Source organism: Sitodiplosis mosellana, unplaced genomic scaffold, assembly GCF_009176505.1.
Source record: "Sitodiplosis mosellana isolate CC-2019 unplaced genomic scaffold, AAFC_SMos_1.0 Smas_scaffold_1, whole genome shotgun sequence".
NCBI lineage: Eukaryota > Metazoa > Arthropoda > Insecta > Diptera > Cecidomyiidae > Sitodiplosis > Sitodiplosis mosellana.
This window is the reverse complement of record NW_022595244.1, coordinates 10,307,664-10,325,615: the sequence shown is the minus strand read 5'-3', so window position 1 is coordinate 10,325,615 and position 17,952 is coordinate 10,307,664. Positions and strand designations below refer to the sequence as shown.

The 17,952-nt window shown below is 36.6% G+C and overlaps 1 protein-coding gene across 41 annotated transcripts in view; it reads right to left on the bottom strand.

The window, feature by feature from the left end:
• LOC129576873 (putative transcription factor capicua) overlaps positions 1 to 12,196 on the bottom strand; it is a 30,718-nt gene extending 18,522 nt beyond the window's left edge. For 7 of the 41 annotated variants that reach the window (XM_055463071.1, XM_055462820.1, XM_055463015.1 and 4 more), the window contains exon 1: positions 11,786 to 12,183. The gene's annotated coding sequence lies outside the window, so the exon portion shown is untranslated. Of the gene's footprint in view, positions 1 to 687; positions 750 to 9,848; positions 11,566 to 11,785 lie in introns of those variants that run through there. The other 34 variants (XM_055462875.1, XM_055463051.1, XM_055463283.1 and 31 more) reach the window with 21 other exon arrangements.
• Positions 12,197 to 17,952: the final 5,756 nt, after the last annotated feature.

The following is a 17,952-nucleotide window of genomic DNA, read 5'->3' as shown; positions in this document are numbered from 1 at the left end:
CTTACTGCTTTGCAGTGCACGTTCATTTCGTATATGTACATACTGTTGTAAAAAAAGAAGATAATAAAGTCGACGCGGAACATTTTTTTTCTGCAACAGCAACCAGTATTTTAATTTGTTCACAAAAGTTTGTTCGGTTTTTGATCCTATCCAAAAATGATTTATGTAATTTGCTACAGGTGGGCGGAGTAAGAGAGTATAATTTCATACTCCTACTCCTACTCCCATACAAACGGAAAATGAGTAAGTTTCGACCTACTCTCATACTTATTAGTTACTCTTTGAGTAAGAGAGTATATACTCAGAGTAATTACTCTTTGATTTTGAGTATGTCTTGACCTACTCATTTTTTCCCCAAAGAGTAACTCTACACCTACTCTTTTTCCTACTCTTTTTCCTACTCATTTCAGTATGTCTCGACATACTCATTTTCAATTTTTTTTCTCCTCAGAAAAAGTTATATATCCTTTATATATTTTTCTGAGGGAGGGAAAACGAGTGAGTAAGTGTAGAGTTACTCTTTCGCAAAAAAATGAGTAGGTCGAGACATACTCAAAATCAAAGAGTAATTACTCTGAGTATATACTCTCTTACTCAAAGAGTAACTAATGAGTATGAGAGTAGGTCGAGACTTACTCATTTCAAAAATGAATGAGTAAGAGAGTATATACTCGCGATTTCACCCACCTGTATAGTTTGCTGTTGAATGAACAAAAGCCGAGCGAATCAAAATGAAACGTATGAATATACTGTATGAAAAAAAATAAAAACATGGTTGTACAAAAAAAAAAATCAACAATTTAGATGCCCTCATGTGTGAAGGAATCGTCGGCGTCGAGGTGAATATGTTTCGACGTGAACAATGGGACTGTGTCTGTGTGTGCGACTGGAAAAGAACAGCAAGAATCCAAACTAAAACCAACACTCAAGAATCGATTGGCGGCCCAACAATGAACAATAAATATCAGAAAAAAAACAATCTCTGTGAATCGCGTCCAATGCGACGGTATGTGTGTGTGCAAGAGACCAATTCAGGCAATAGAATCAGAGAGAAAGAAAAAAAGCACATACACACACATACACTTACACATACCATATATACAGCGCACGCATTTAACAATCGTGTATATGTTGTTATTGTTTCCATTTGATGTACCTCTGTGGACTGAGTCTTCGGTTCGGTTGTATGTAGCCCAATCGAACGTAAGCAAATAAAACGAGCATTTCATTGTTGATACTACACTTTTTTTTATCCACGTATGAAACATTTATACATTATGTAGTATAATACATCCACTACGGTCCAGTCAAGAGCTGTTAGAAACAAAGTAAATTTTCTGTTTTGAGCTAAAACAGCAGAGAGAAAAAAAAACGAGATGGACATCAACTCAGGCTGTGTAGCAGTATGCTGTATGGCTACGATATAGGCTGTACAGTGCACATATAATATACTCTACTTAGTTTTCCGATAAAATCAATCTGAATTGAGATTCGCTGTGCAGAGAATCTTTTCACTGGAAACAAATAGAGAGCGCTTAGCAACCACAGCAGGTTCAAAATCACAGTATTTGCGTGCATGCACGTAATCATTGAAAAAATTTCTTTGAACGTGAACGTCGCGGGAGAAGCGGACAAAAAAGGTGCATTGAAATTGCCCGTTGCACAGTTGTTTGACTTGAAACGAATGGGTTTCGCTGTCTTTTTCTTTATTTTGTTCATTTTTTTTCCTGCAATTTCCAGCAAGCGCTTGAGTATATAGTTTGAAATTTTCCACATTGGCATTTAGCGTACGTTCGATGCCCGACAGCGATGGAAGCAATGGAGATGACTTTCTGCTTTGACACCCACGTGAAAAAAAAATGTAAACTGCTTTCGGGTTTATTGTTGTTGTTGTATTCTTTGTTTCATCGCTTGCGCTCCGAAAGTTTTCGATGGTTCTGACAAAGGCTTCTATTTCCCCTCCACAATACACATTTCAAGGTAATGTTGAAGTTGTTGATAACTTCAACATTTGCTTGTTTTGAAAATGATCCAAAATATCAATGTAAAATAAAGTAGCACACCAAAATAGCATGACAAATATATAGATAGAGAACCACACTTTGTGGTGGTTGGCATTTGAGTTTATCTCAAAATTGACGAGAAAAAGAGGGGAAAAAATTCATTAAAAAACCATTTTATCATTCAACCCATAGAAATGGTCCGATGCTTCGGCTGCATTTCAATATTTGCATAACAATAATGAGCCAAATAATGCCGTTCATCATGGCATCACATGCAGAAACCAGTAGTCAGTACTTATTTTCCATGAGCCCATTTTATGTGGTGGCACGTTTTTCGGATACGATATCAATGCTTTCAATGGAATTGAAAGTGACTGCGAATCGACACACACACACACACACACACACACAAGCGCGCGAGCGTGGACACACAAAATGCAAACAGACAGACACACACAACAGAAAACAAGAGAAAAAAATAACGTTCATCCGATTAAAATTAAATTGAGTTTTCAACAATATTTGACATTCCATTTATCTGCCTGCACTGAGTCCATAAAAATGTTTCTGTCGCAGTATTTATATTTGTGAGCCCCATCCATCTTAATATACACTTCATATTGTATGCGTTTCATGTATACAGTAATAACCATTGTCCATTACTGCCTAAAAATAGCATTATAATGCATTGATGAATAAATACGCTATCTCTCTTTCTCCCTCTCGCGTTATCTGTGCTGGTCATTTTTTACTTCTGTTATTTGTTCAAATGAAATTGACAATGTGCTTTAAAACAGTAATTATGCGAAATTCAATTGCTCATATCGTTTGCAGTACGGTGCACACGATGGCCATACATACATCCTGATGGAGGGACATCATCATCTGTCACTATTTGTTGTACAAAGTTATTCTATGTGTAATAAACACGATTACCCGATTCCATTCATTTAGTGTTTCGATAAAATGGAAACTTTTGCTAACAACAACAACAGCAACAACAATGGAAACGGACTCCAACTGAACATATTAAACGTGTATATCTATGGAAACACACATTTTCCATTCAAAAAATTCAAATGGTTGGTGTTTGTGTATGTGTATCTACATATATTTGATTATTTGTGCCATAAACGTAGCGATATGCACGGAGATCCCATTCAGCTTCGTGCTGTGCTACAACAAATGTATGAGTGTATTCACTCCAATATACCGATATACGGAAGATATGAAGCACACAATTAAATGCTATCCAATTTAATATTGACATGATAAATTTTCATAACGTAAGTGGGTTGGAAATGAATCATCCGCATTTTTTCCGTATTAAACCCTTTTTTTTATTTTCTCCGTTTGATAAATTTAATTTCAAAATAGAAAAATGAATTTATTTCTTTGACTTTGTGAGTGAAAAAATATTTTTGTGCTTCTGTTGTTTATTACAACAGATATGATTCACGCTAAATCACTACAGTCACACATCGCACACGATCACTTGTGTATTGGTGTGCTGTCGCTTCGTTCGTCTTTCTTGTTAGAGTGAGATATCTATATATGAACGTAACAGCTAGCTGCCGCGCTCAAACACACACACTAGCTGGCCTTCTAGATTTTTCATTTTGGCTGATTCTTATAATTCGCAAGGCGACGAATTCACAAAGAAAAGTATATTAGCATTGCGGCTTCCATATATATTCGGGGAGTGAGTTGTTCAGTAATAATAATACCATTATAGAACTTAGTTCTACGTCGTGTCAGTGGCTGCTGAAAAGTCGAAAGAGACTATTCTTACAGCATAGGACGCACACTATTCGGCGAATCCGTTCGAAAGAACTGGAGTGCTTTGAATCATCCGCACAAAAATATTTTTTTTTCAATCGAATAAACGTATGAATTCGATATCAGAGCCGAATGTGCGAGTGAGAACGATGCGGGAGCACAGCGGAAACGAAAGAGTTGCAAACGAAGGAGAGGATAGTGATACGGTCGCAATTGAACCGTTCATGGGGAATAAATTCGAAGACAATAAAGATGGTTCGCGAGTAGGCGAGTGAGCGCGCGCGCACTTGTGTGTGTGTGCTCTGAAAGCAACCATGACAAAGAACAAATTGATTTGCGTTTGGTCGTTGTCGTTGCCACTGCCACTGTGTTGGTCGACTGGATGGATAGATTGGTTTATTTTTTGTTTTCGCACAACATCGATCGATGAAAAATATAACTTATTGCTTGAAAACTATTCAATTTTAGCTTATTGTTATAGACATCAATATGGTCATCGTAATATGTGGCATCAGGCAGCCGCTTCGACCCACAGAGAAAAAAAATGAATTTTTCATTGTGTGGAAATCCTCTCACGCTAACTTCCACTCTAATTTTGGCATGAAAATACTCAACTTTTTCCTATAACTTAATAATGCTGTCGCTCTGTTGATGCCGAACAGAGGCTCATTTGCGATGTATTACAATGCTCGCACACACACACACACACTACAAATGATTAACGCTTTTTAGTGGACGCCGTCAATTGTAAATGTGACGCGCGCAATGTTGAGAGTCTATCTTGTACGTGTGCAGAGTGAAAATGTTGACTTTTTGCTATTTAGTTTTTGCCGTTGTTGATGTGCGTTTTACGATTGAACAAATAGCATGGGCAAAAACTTGCCGAACTAATTGAATGCGATCGTTGCATGTGACATACAAATAAAGTTCTTTCATCGTCTTTTTTTCACAAACCAAACATATTCAATCCGTGTGTATGAGAGAGTGTGTGTGTGCGTCTCTCCCTCTCTACATGAGTATGTTCGGGATCGCTTTGCTATTATGTATTTTTGTGTGTTGATTCACAGTACAAATGCAACTCGAAATGAAATTCGAGCCGGAATGAGGCGAACGGGAGAGACAGAGAGTTGAGTGCGAAATGAAAAAACGTAAATGCGAAAAAGCGCATATGAAGTGAAAAACTCATTTACAAAGGCAGCGAGCGCAATTGAGGTATTAAAATCGCTGAACGTGTTTGAAATTGAATAAATAAATGGAGAAACAAAAAAATATGGATTTTTTTCTGTTGTGCTCTGTTGTATTGAAAAAGCCATGGAACGAGGAACATAAACGAGAGATAAAAACGCGCATGGAATTCTGTATATATGTGTCCGTCTCTCTCTCTTTCTCTTTCTCTCGTCGTTCGTTTTGTTTCGTTTCGATTATCCAGTGGCATGAAAATATACACAGAGAATCATGCAAATGCGGAGCGCGCGCGTTTTACAAGCCTCCAATACAATCCAACAAACGTTAACTATCCCATGGAAATTGAACAGAAGAAGTGGAAAAAAAAGAGTCAAGTTTGTGTGTGTTGCTTGTGCATATTTACATGTTGGCTGTGTTAATCGCTGTTAACGTTTTTATTGTCCATATTCAACATTTTGCCGGGGTCCCCGACGGTTCGTCGATACGATGAAATGAGACCGAATGCAAACGTGTGCGAGTGAGAGAGAGAGCGAGTAAGATGCCGTCGATGAATTAAATTTCCTTAAAAATGGTGTTTTTATTCTCTCTGTGCTACTGGTCTTGTGCTTGGCTTAGAGAGCTACTCTTGACGAACCGAAGCGAACCGAAACGCAAGACTTGTACATGCCAAATATAAAACAAATGACACAATCATGTTTGAATTGCAGCGCTGAAACCGACACATTCACACTGCAAATTAAAATCGATCCATCGGCTTATTTAACTCCCCGTCTATCCAAATGCCTAATAGGCATTTACTTTATTACTTTACAATCCATTGGCAACCGCACGGTTAAAAAGTTAATGGTTCACTTGCTTGTTTGCTCGCTCGTTCGTTCGTTTGTTTGCTTTTTTGAGCTGTGTTTTGTTTTTTCTGTATGCTTTGCTGTTGGCTATGTGTGCTAAGGCTGTTGTCGTTGTTGTTTCGGGACAATGAATTTAAATTTAAATCACGAAAAATCATCACAAACTAAAAATGACTATACAAATAAAACATATTTTTCCATAATTGAATTTACATTTCAAATGAAATGTCTCGGCGCGCATGAGTCGATTAAATCAACGTCCGTTTTTTTCGATACAATCGACGGTGTTGTACACGAATGCATGTCCATGTGTTTTTTTTCTCGTCAATATTTGATGCTAAAAAATAATAATTGTTGGAAAAATATATGTGCCCAAATCAAGCACAATTCACCAATGGCAACATAACATAAATGGATGGATGATGATGTTTTGAGCTAGATTCGGAATTACAGCCAGCGAATAATAAATCGTTATAAAATCGTACTCGTTTACATCACAACAGATCTGTTATCAAGAGAGTGAGAGCAAAAAAAGAACGTATAATAGAGCTTAAATCGCACACAGATATGGTGTGATGCATCATGATAGACGGCTTTCAAACACTCGCTCCATTTGCCACCCTCTCGGTTGTTGATGCCAAACAAGCACTTTGAATAGGGATGCCTGATTACTTGTTGTTAATTTTTTTGCTAATTTTATTTTTGTTCTGCAGATACCCATTAATGAGACTTGGACGCAGATGGATATGGGGGAATCGAGCATACTACAAGAGGAAATGAGCAAGGTAACAAGAGAGGAGTAACAGCACCAGAACCAACAACAGTTTGAAGATGACGAGAACGCGAAATATACATATGAATGTCTATCTATACATTTGATGTATTTACCTAGGGGCGTTTATGCCAATTGAATAACTGCAAATATTACGAGAATATCCAAATAATTTGCAAATGGCCAATCAATATATTTACGAAACATTGGCAAAATAAATTTCATGTCTACACTTGCAGAGGTATTTGTGACATTCATACGCTTTCAGATTAACATTTTTCGACACATTGAATGAAATGAATTCTAGAATTCCGCAGACACACACACACACATACACACACACACACACACACACACACACACACACACATTTTCGATCAAAACAATCGAGTATATTTGCCAAATGGATAAATTCCCCTGTATCGCATGGCTCTTGAAAATTTTGTTCATATGTTCAAGTCTCGCGCGTGTGTACAAATACATATACATAATAATGTGTACAACAACGCAACGGGTAGAAGAGAAGAGAAAAAAAAACAGTAACTAAAGAGAAGTAGGCAAAAATATCCAAATGTTTATACATAGACATGCTCCGATTGAGCACTCATACTTAGTCTCCTGATTTAGTCGAATCCATGCGACAAGATGGAAAAATGCTAGCTCACATAAAATCTCTTTCGTTCGTTCCGTTCTCTCATTTCTGCTTGCCACCCATGCTCTCTCTCTCTCCCTTTCCTCTTTTTCTCTTGCTCGCCTCCATCAGAAAGGTCATGTCGATATATTCATATTCACGCGTACACGGATAGGTTTAGTTGCTGAAAGGAAACGTAACAAGGCAAAAAAAAAAGAAGAAGAAGAAACAGCAGCAGCAATCAGAAGGAGAATAAGGTGAAGAAAAAAACGACGATGAAGACGACTACGATGACGATGAAAGCCAAAGTAAACCAGAATGAATAATAAATATCGGTAGATATAATAGAGAGCGATAGAGTGAGAGTTTTTGCCTAGAGATTAACGGTGGCTTTATGCCGAACTGGAAACAGCAACAAAAACAAAAAAAACCCATACCACCGTCATACCAAGAGCATTATGGAGAGTTGAATGCACAATTGCACAGCCGCAATTTTGCCATGTAATTTGAATGCGCTCAAATTATTATGCATACGAAGAAGTTTCTACAGCAATTTTTGATAATATTCATAATCGTATTTCTGGCATTTTGCATTCACAAGATGTCATGCACTTACTTGATCGGCTTTGGATTAAGCGATGCGATGTATTTTCGTTTATACCTTAAACAAAAACCCCATGCCAACAAAATGTTCTGCCTCTCTTTATGCGAGGCTCAGTCGTTTAGCTGTTTCAAACTGTCTTTATTCAGACATGCACACAGGCACATATACACAGTTCGTTGTTTGCCGTATTCTTCTTCTTAATTTTCATCGTCGTCGTCATCGTCATCATCTTCTTCATCGTTTTTGCTCATATCTCAAATGAGGAGGCACATAGAGTGAAACATGTATATGGAGTGCGCGCGCGATTTGAAAATACATAAGTAATTTAAACGTTGTGCATTTTAAATGGCGTGTGATGTGATGTGATATTAGAATCTATAGACCAAATACAAGTTTTGTTTTATTTTGTTGTTGTTGTTCTCTTTCTCTCGTTTTTTCGCTTGTTTCTCGCGCATATTTACTTGTTTCATGTCCCATGCCGAGGCACAAATGTTGGATAGAGTGCTGTTGCATTTCACCATTTGTCGATGTGTGAATGTAGCTACAGGCATATTTCGTATTATATGTGTGCATTTGAATTGCCTATGCTCTGGCAATTGCAACAAGACCAATGTCGATTTCTGTTTTTCTATCCGTGTCAGCTCACTCTCTCCCTCTCTCTCTCTCTCTCTCTCTCTCTCTTTCTCTTTTCCTTTGCTCTCCTCCGTCCAATGTAAGAATACAGTGACGAGCAAGTTTCTCATTTAATTTTTTATGACTTTTTTTTCAGTATTTCGCAATGAGCGACTTTTTTTCGAATGCGAGCTCAAATGTTTCTTTCGGCAAAAAAAGAGAATCAAAGCACTCTCTTTACGTAATGCATAAAACTCCTGATTTTGTTGTTGCTGTTACTGCCACTCTTAGCGCCATTTTATGTCATTGAAATGGTCTCTGCTTCAACAAAAAGGATAGAAAGAAAAAAACCTGCCAAAGGATTGAAATTGAAGCACCGCTAGCTATTTGAGCGGAGAGGAAGAGAAGCCAATTTTAGCATCGCAATGCAAACCACATACACAAATGAAAATCGGACGGAACAATGGGAATTTAATTAAAATCGATTTTTGCTGTGTGATTAAACTATTTGAATCCGAAAGAGCGGCTCCATTTTGGCTACAACTCCACACAAACTGGCAATTTCAATTTACATTATAATTTTGCAATGACCTCCTGCACAGCGATTTTCATGCGACCGATAATCGTGTGTCTACGACATTCAATGGGCTTCTTTGATTGAAAATGTATTCATATATTGAGTAATAAATAGCGTACGCTTGTACATTTCCCTAAACAAAAGCGCTACATTTGTCGTTGTGACAACGGTGACGGCGGCGGCGGCTGCTGCTGCTGCTGCTTTTGCTGTTGCATTTACTGAGCGTCCGAAAATGTATTGAACAATTTTCAATTTCTTGCCCATGCATAGACAGGGAAGTCCGCCAACAATCGCCACAAACACTCTGATTGGAAACATTTTAATCTATCATCGTCTCTCTACTATTCTGCTTCTCTCCGTAGCGTGTGACTCGATTGGACATGTTTTGTGTATATATGTATATATATATACATATATACACATGATACACACTCTCTGCAGTGTGCGCACTCACTAACTGCCTCAGAGACTCGGTGCCAACAAAATAATAATAATAATCATAATCATAATAATAAGAGTGTACACAGAGAGCGCGATTTCGATTATATGCTTTGTTACACGAACTTGGTGCTCGTGTTATACGGGCACCGAAGTTTACACATCCATACGTTCGACATCGATTCATTCACATCTTTTTTATTTGTTCAACACATATAAAATGGTTATACCATATGTATGGATAATCGCTAGAGTGTTGTGTGTTGTTTTTTCTTCTTCTTATTCTTCGTTATTTTCATCACCATTTTATTATATACATATGTATATTTTTTTCTTTCCTTTTCGTTGGCTTACTATCGGATTGTCTTTAATCTTACCACATAGTCAAACGATTCGTCTTACCTATATTATTATGGCGTTGGCGACAAATTGATGATGGTGATGAATTCTGATTCTTGGCAGAAGTTTTTTTTCTCTTTTTCGCGGGTCTCAGAAAACACTCTTTTTTACACCGAAAAAAAACAACAACTCTTTATGCAATTATTAAGTAATGAGATAAAATTAGGTGAGATACTCGCGCACCGAAAGTAGAAAATTCACAGAAGCCACATTGAATGACAGCACACGATACTGCACTTGATTTTCTCGTTGATTCTATGGCTATGTGTTGGCTTTTTTTTTGCTTCTTTTCTTAACACATCAAGCAATAACAGGTTAGTTTGAAGTGCAGAGATTTGTAAGAATTTCATTGATTCCGCTTTTGATTCGTAAATTCCACTGCACAAATAAACAGACACCAGTTCATACGAATGCTCAACTTCGTTTTGAGTTTCCTAATTCTATTTTATTTGTAAATTCTTCGTTTCGTTCGCTCGTTTTGTATTTTTCTTCTTCTTCTTCTTCGTTTTGTTTTTTGCAATTCTCACTCTTGTGTCTATTTCATAGTCGTATATTTTCACACACGCTCTCTATGTCTACTACATAGTTTTCGTTCAACTGGCTGTACATTATCTTATTCCGCTTGTTTTTGTTCTATATTTTTCATCTTGCTTCTCCCCGCTTGTGTCAGTTCTGATTTTTCTGATCTTCTACTTGCCTCTCTCTTTCTCTCCTTCTCATTTACACGAGAAATTTAAAAAAAAATGTCTGTATTTGATTTCGTTGTTGGTGAGATGATGATAATGTTTAGCTTCTGCTATTTTACCGTACGTATATGTATATCAAAATAACCAAGTTGTTTCGACGCACAATAAACATTAATATTTTTTTTCTCTTTATTTCTATTTCATTCCACTGATCGCAGCTTCTCAGCAGATTTTTCTGTGTGTATTCGGTGTTATGTACACATACTGCACTGTCTATGCCACTGAATTTTGAATGGAAAATACAAATACCAATGCAATGTGTGTGTGTGTATGTGTATGTATGAAGGAAAAAAAAAGAAGAACGAAGTGTATAATCGACTGACACTGAGAATGAATTTTGAAAAGAGATATTCAAACTGAACCAAGACCACGGTCAAATGGAGAAAAAAAAGAATAACCAACAAATTTTGCACAAAAATGATGATTTGTTTCACTAACTTTTTCTGTTCGCTAAATGATTCGTTGGTATTGTTTTTGCTACTGTTTTTTTTTCGTTTTTACTTCTCATCTCCGTTCATTTTGAGCACTTTTGTTGAACTGTGTGCGCCGTTTATTGAAGTGCTTGTGATACTCTACAGCAATTATTGCTGTTGACTCTGCTGCTGCTGTATGCTCTACAACTACGTTCCAATACACTCTGTTCAATGTGTGTATTGGTCATTCATCATGCGCACGCCCTCTATCTAGATGTCTTGTGTTGTTCTATTTACCGTGCCTTTACTCTCTTTGTTTTAGTTTGTTCGAAGCGCTTTGCGTGTGTGCGTCATATAACTTCTGATACAAGGATAAGTGCAAGTTCGCAGAGCATAGACAAACTGGGAGAACGACACATACAAACAATCACACATTCGCTCAAAATACACACTTATACACATCCACCGACAACGACCGTCACCTGTGTGTCGATATTCATGTCAGTGGCAACCCCAAAAAAAAACCTGATATATCAATTTCAATTGTCAGACAATTTCGCGCGTTTTTATTATTATCCAAATAAAACCCGTCGTTCAATCAATGAAATAATTTAATTCCAATGGGAAAAAAGTATCCAAATAAGCAATTCAATAAATGACCGCAACTAAAACAATGTTACAATCAATTTTCCTGTGAAAATCAATCCAACCGCCCACACAAACTCAAATCACGTAGAATAACATGAAATTTTGTTTTTTTTTTTTTATTTACTACACTTACTACGACAACGTTGTGACACATTCACATACACGACTGCGTCAATGGCATTCACCACACGGTGTCTATGTGTTGTTTACGTTAGAACGAATTGTTTGAAAACGGTTCGTTGGTACACTGAACGCACATTGTTTTTTTTTTTTATTGTTCGCTTTGCACAATTTTTTCTTCTTCTACGTCAATACTTTGTAATGTCCAAATTGAATTGGTTGAAATGATATTTTTTTTCGGAATATATTTTTTTCAATCGAAATGAAATTTGGGGGAAACAAATTGAGGCTTATAAATGAGTTTTATACTTCTACAACAACGTTCATTGCGTTAAAGAATTCACTTGCGAAAATTCCATAACATCAATGGACAGTGCTGAAGTTATACTGTTTCATTCTGTCAACGAGCTCGTTCGTTGTGTGCAATTATGTTGGTGCACGTGAATCGGGCAACAGCGCTGCGGTCGGTCGGTGACGAAAGCATAAAATCGATTCGTAAACGAAACTCACTTCACACCGATGAAATACTGTTAATGAAGAGCTATTGCGCCGGAGTAAATTCGCGCAATATTCGAATTCAAATCGAAATGAGCTATTACGGTTTTTCACATAATAAATGAAGGAAAATAAATTGAAATTAGACGCATTTTGATCATTTTAAATACTATGTATTTTATTTTCCGTTTAAATCACATCATTTAGCTCAATTGCCTAGTAATAATAATTTGGGTTTTGGTTTGGTTTTTTAGTAATAGATTGACTTAACACTAACGTGACCTTACCTATTCAAAATGTAATGTGTGTATGTTTGTCTGTGTATGTTTTTTCTCTCACTTTGGTTTGAATCCGATTTTCGGATTTAAATGTGACAGATCGGTTACGAATAAAATCGTAATTATTTTCTTAGCCTAATTTCAGCTTAATACTTATTATACAATTTCATAATTTTTTTGTTTTAAATAAATAGTAGATTTTTATTTTAAATTTGTCTATAATTATTGGAGATGTACATTTACAATTGCCAATGGACTGTTTAATAAGATTCCATTGGTTACAATGAACTAATTCACTAGTTTCGATTTTTCTTCTTCTTTTGTTTTCGTTAGGTCGAAGTGTCGATTTCGCTAAACATTTCGCCGTTTTGGCTTCGAACCAATTAAGTGAATTCCTTTGCAATTCCACTTATTTGTTTCTTTTTATTTAAGCACATACATTCAACAAAATTTCGTAGTTTCTTTTTTTATTCTTCATATATCTAGAATTTGATTGTAACATTTTATTTGTTTAAAAATAACGAGATTTTTTTTTTGCATGGTTAAGATTTAAATAGTTTGTTTTTTTTCTCATGCCGTTCAATATCCGGAAATATATATTTATATGCATTCACAATGAGTCGATTATGTTTAGATATGAAAATGAATTCCTTTATGCTTGTTATCAGTTTGTTTGTTTGCTCATACATTCATTGATGAATGATATTTTGTGTGAAATACATATACGAGTTGAAGATATATCAGTATCATTGAATCAACTATTTGACTTGTGTACGATTAACTCGTTTGATATTAAATTACACATCGAATTGGGAATTAATAAGAGTTTCAGGGAAATAATCGATTCGAAATGGTCTGTCCAACACTGTTGGACCAACAGTACGTGTGCTTTTAGAGTAAAAAAAAAAGTTACGGTGGTTGTATTTTCCTCGACTGTACATCGATTTCGTTGAAATTAGATGCAATGAACTGAAAAATCCGTATTCATTCAATTGCAATTCACGCATTAGCTGAATCATCTGGTTGAATTTATGTTTTGGACACTTGAACACGATTCTTGTGGTTTAGTTCTTTTGATTTTATGAAAATTAATTCCAAACTCCGTACATCACGTGTTTGAATGGTCGAAGAAAAAAAATCTCAACAAATCAATGAACTATATTCCACTTAATGTGTTCGCTAAAACAACGCCATCGATTTGAGGTAATGCGGTAAAAGTGATTTTGATCCATTTTTCATTTGCTGTGTAGCACCGTTGGCAATAACAATAACAATTTGAAATATGCATTTGGAAAATGTCATCGCGGTTAAAAGTGTATTGCCAGCGATTTCGCTTAATCGATGGCACATTTGCAAATCTCGCCAATAAACCAAGTGATTTCAAGCTTAATGTATCAATAAATGAAACATGATACGGGAATAGATTGTCGAGCCACTGGGGAGGCATCACAGTGAATTTATCTGCATTTTCATTAGGTACATTGAGAATCGCAGCATGTGCACGGTGCATATACTATACCCCAAAAAATGAATTCAACGCAGCAAATCAAAAAAGCATCGGAATGCAGATGATTTTTTCTGAACTCCGGAGAATGAGCATGTGGTGATTAGCATTATGTGCGCAAATCACAATACAAATACGCAATATTCTTCCGTGGGCGATGAAGGAAATCGCTTAGGATTTTCGTGAGTACACAAACAATGCGCACACAAGCAATGGCATTAGGAGACTTATTCGATGTATGGCAAAACATGGCTTTTGATTTGGATGCAAATTTCACTGCTGATACATATACGCGCAACCAAGAGGACACAATTACCCACATTTGCCCGTAGCTCACGACACACGCCGCTAATCCAAGCGAATATACATGCAACTATGAATAATGCAGTTGCGTATCAATCCTTTGGAAACTTTTCATATCGCCGACGAAGCATGAAAGCACGTGCATAATTAGAAGAAGCGAGGAAGAGCGCACACGATGAGCAAGTAATACAGAGAAATGAGGAATTTGTGTACGCGTTTGGGAACTTTGAGCATGTGCTGTACAATTCACTAGATCCGACTAACCCCATTTTGAATGTTTGCTTAATATACGTACATACACACACAATTCATCATGTGAATATTGCGTGGCTTCGCTCGTTATATTTGACGAAGCAAATGCAAGACCAAGAGTGAAATGCAAATGGCTTGGGAGATAGGGAGAATACCGTAAAGATCGTTAAAATCAGTGTCCAGCATTCGGCTGAACCGAGTACTCACATTTGAATGAATAGCAATTCAAATGATTCAACAATATGGTAGACGGTCACAAGAGCCATAAATACACAATAAACAGACATTTGACGCTATGCAATTGCCAATCTCAATGGGAAGTGTTGAAAGACTAGACAAAGAATAAGCAAAAACATATTCGTATGTTATGCGCCGCAGGACTGTCGTCCACAACAAATCATCATTTCTCGAACGCGAAATGTTTTTTCCTCGGTAAATTGTCATATGTGCGATATTGCAAAATAGCTTTGACTTCTCTTCCCCCATTCACCTCCATTTTTCGTGTTGTGCGACTCCTCCTCAATGCTTCCGCTGCCACGTTCGGCCACAGCCAAACCGAAAATTGGAATGATTGTTTTGCGGGTGCAGAAAAAAAGTTGGACGTATGGTGTGTGTGTTTGTGTGTGTGTGTGTGTGTGGTACACATTAGCGCACATATAAAGAGCTCAAGTTTCAACTTGTCCTTTGTCGTCTTGATCGAGAGAATCATATTGATTTGCCATTTGTGTTTGGCGTGAAAATGATAAATGACTCACACAACGCCATTTCTCTCAATAGGCAAAAACTTTTCCACAAAATCCGCAATGAACGGTTCTCGTCCCATAAATCCGGCTGAAGTTTGATTTATCGGCTTTATTCACGGGTAAAGAAGAGCAAAAAAAAATCACCACACACATTTTTATACTGGATGCCATCAAGAAAGTCAACAACAAAACTTTAGTTCTCATATCGAATTTCCGTTTTTTTCGCTTCGCCAAAAATCAGCTTCAACGTGGAGTATCAGTGAGGGAAAGTAAGAGATTGTTGTATGCATAATTGGATGCGAATCGAAAAGAATTGAAGTTGGAAAAGCGCGTGCGACCGTGAAAGGAAGCAAAAAGTGTCGACACATTGCATGACCAAAACGAATAAATTCGTATAATAAATTAATAAACTAATTTTCTGTTGGACTTTGTGTTGATTTGAATGGACGAGGTAGATTTCGATGGCAAATTGCAATTGTGATGTTGGTTTGTTTTGGAAATGCCATACTCGCTAAGCGTCGTACATGTGCTTTCTGATTTATTTTATTACTATTATTGCTGGTGGAAGCTCATTAACTTGACTTGTTTACTGTTATATTTGCTCAATTCGGGTTATTTTCGTGCTTTTCATCACCATTGTGTTTGTATGGTTGATCCCAATACTATGGCTGGTGATTATCCATTAAGATTATGGCAAATGCGTTCGTTGTGAAGAAATCCATTGGGGCACCGACGAACAGAAAAAATCATTGTCAAGAAAATAATTATGGACAATTAAGACGTGGTAAAAAAGCAGATTTGTGAATTTGATTTAAATGAATGACCATAGTGGAAACGACGATGACAAAATTAAATAAACATTCCGAAATGACGGTGGCCATGCACAATGTCAACGCTTATCAAAGTTATCAATCAGTACAATTATCGTGGTCGTTGCATGGAAATGTTCAGTTACTTTTGACCCTTTGTTGCTACTCGATTAATTACTCCCTTAAGCTTTTTTGACCAGTGAATGTGGTACTCATACAACATTGGCATGGCATAATGCTTTCTCTCTCTCTCTCTCTCTCCTTCTGCTCCATCCCACAACACACACCCTTTCTCGAGAAGAAATAAACCAAATTACAGGTTAATAATTTGCACATGATTGAAACCATCCCCGACTACCCAAAATTACTTAATTACAGTGTTATCGAATACAATGGAAAACGTGGCCGACTAATAGCTTTCATTTAGTACACAGTCAATTTCTAACAATTTATGGTGTTTCAGACAACACATTCAATGGAAGCATATAAACCAAAATGAGCTTACTATAAAACAATTTGATTGTTTAAATACAATTAAAATGCATATAGCTAATTTGCATTGGCTTTCAGCTCTAATCCACGGGATGTTACAATATATGCAAATGCAATGCATTGTTCTGCGTATTGCAAAACACAAAAAAGCGGAGCTTTTTCAAATTTCAATCGGTACGAAATATTTTCAATAGAAAACTATAACAAACTGGGCTGGAATTCTAAGTCATTCCACCAAAATCGTTCGGAATTATTTTTTTCGTACATAAGACCATATTGGAGTGAAAGAGAGAGATTCCACTATTTTTCTGCACTCCACCGGAATTATTTCTCACACAATCCACTCTTCCTTGAGTTATCGGAATAATTCCGGTGGAGTGCAGAAAAATAGTGAAATCTCTCTCTTTCACTCCAATATGGTCTTATGTACGAAAAAAATAATTCCGAACGATTTTGGTGGAATTCTTAGAATTCCAGCCCTGTTCTGTAATTGTTGATTTTGGGCTCAATTAGTTTCTATTCACCGCATTAAATATCCGGAATGGAAATGAAAATGGAAATCGATATCCAAATTGAATCATCGAGTAAATTGTATTTTGAAAATTGTGTTTTTTTTCCTGTCGTATTTTATTCTGGAAAAATCAACAAACTCAAAACACAATTCCATTTGAACTGACTGACATTTTGGCATAAATATTTACTTGCACATTTATCGATCGATTCCAACATCCACATGAAGTCGAAACAGAAATAAAAAAGATAGATTAAATTAATATTCTATTTGGAAAATTTCCATTTTAAGTGGTGGTTTGTTGCATTCGGGCTGAGCAGCCATTAAAAACGGCAATTTCACACAATGCCCGATTATGAATTTAGTGCACGTTTGCAAATAATTTTATGCATGCAATTCGATATTTAATATGTATTTGGTGTAATTTTTGTGTCTGCTATCGTTAAAAATTATCCACATCAACAGTAATTTTTTTTTACAAATGTTTTTGCACATTTTGTCCGTTAACACGGATCAGAAAGTCCTTTCGTCGTTTTTGTCGCCAAGCTCAATCCGTTCTCTATCTCCATCTCCCTTGTTCATTCGCGCTGTATGTGTGTATCTTTTTCCATAAATTCTGATTAAATTCATAATAAATGTGGCATTTTTCACATCGCTTTCGTTTCAACAACGTTGGATTATTATTGTATTTTGCCATGTTGGCACGGATAAGCTGTGGGGTTAACCATATTTTAACCGATTTTTTCCTCTCTCTCTCTCTCTCTCTCTCTCTCTCTCTCTCTCTCTCTCTCTC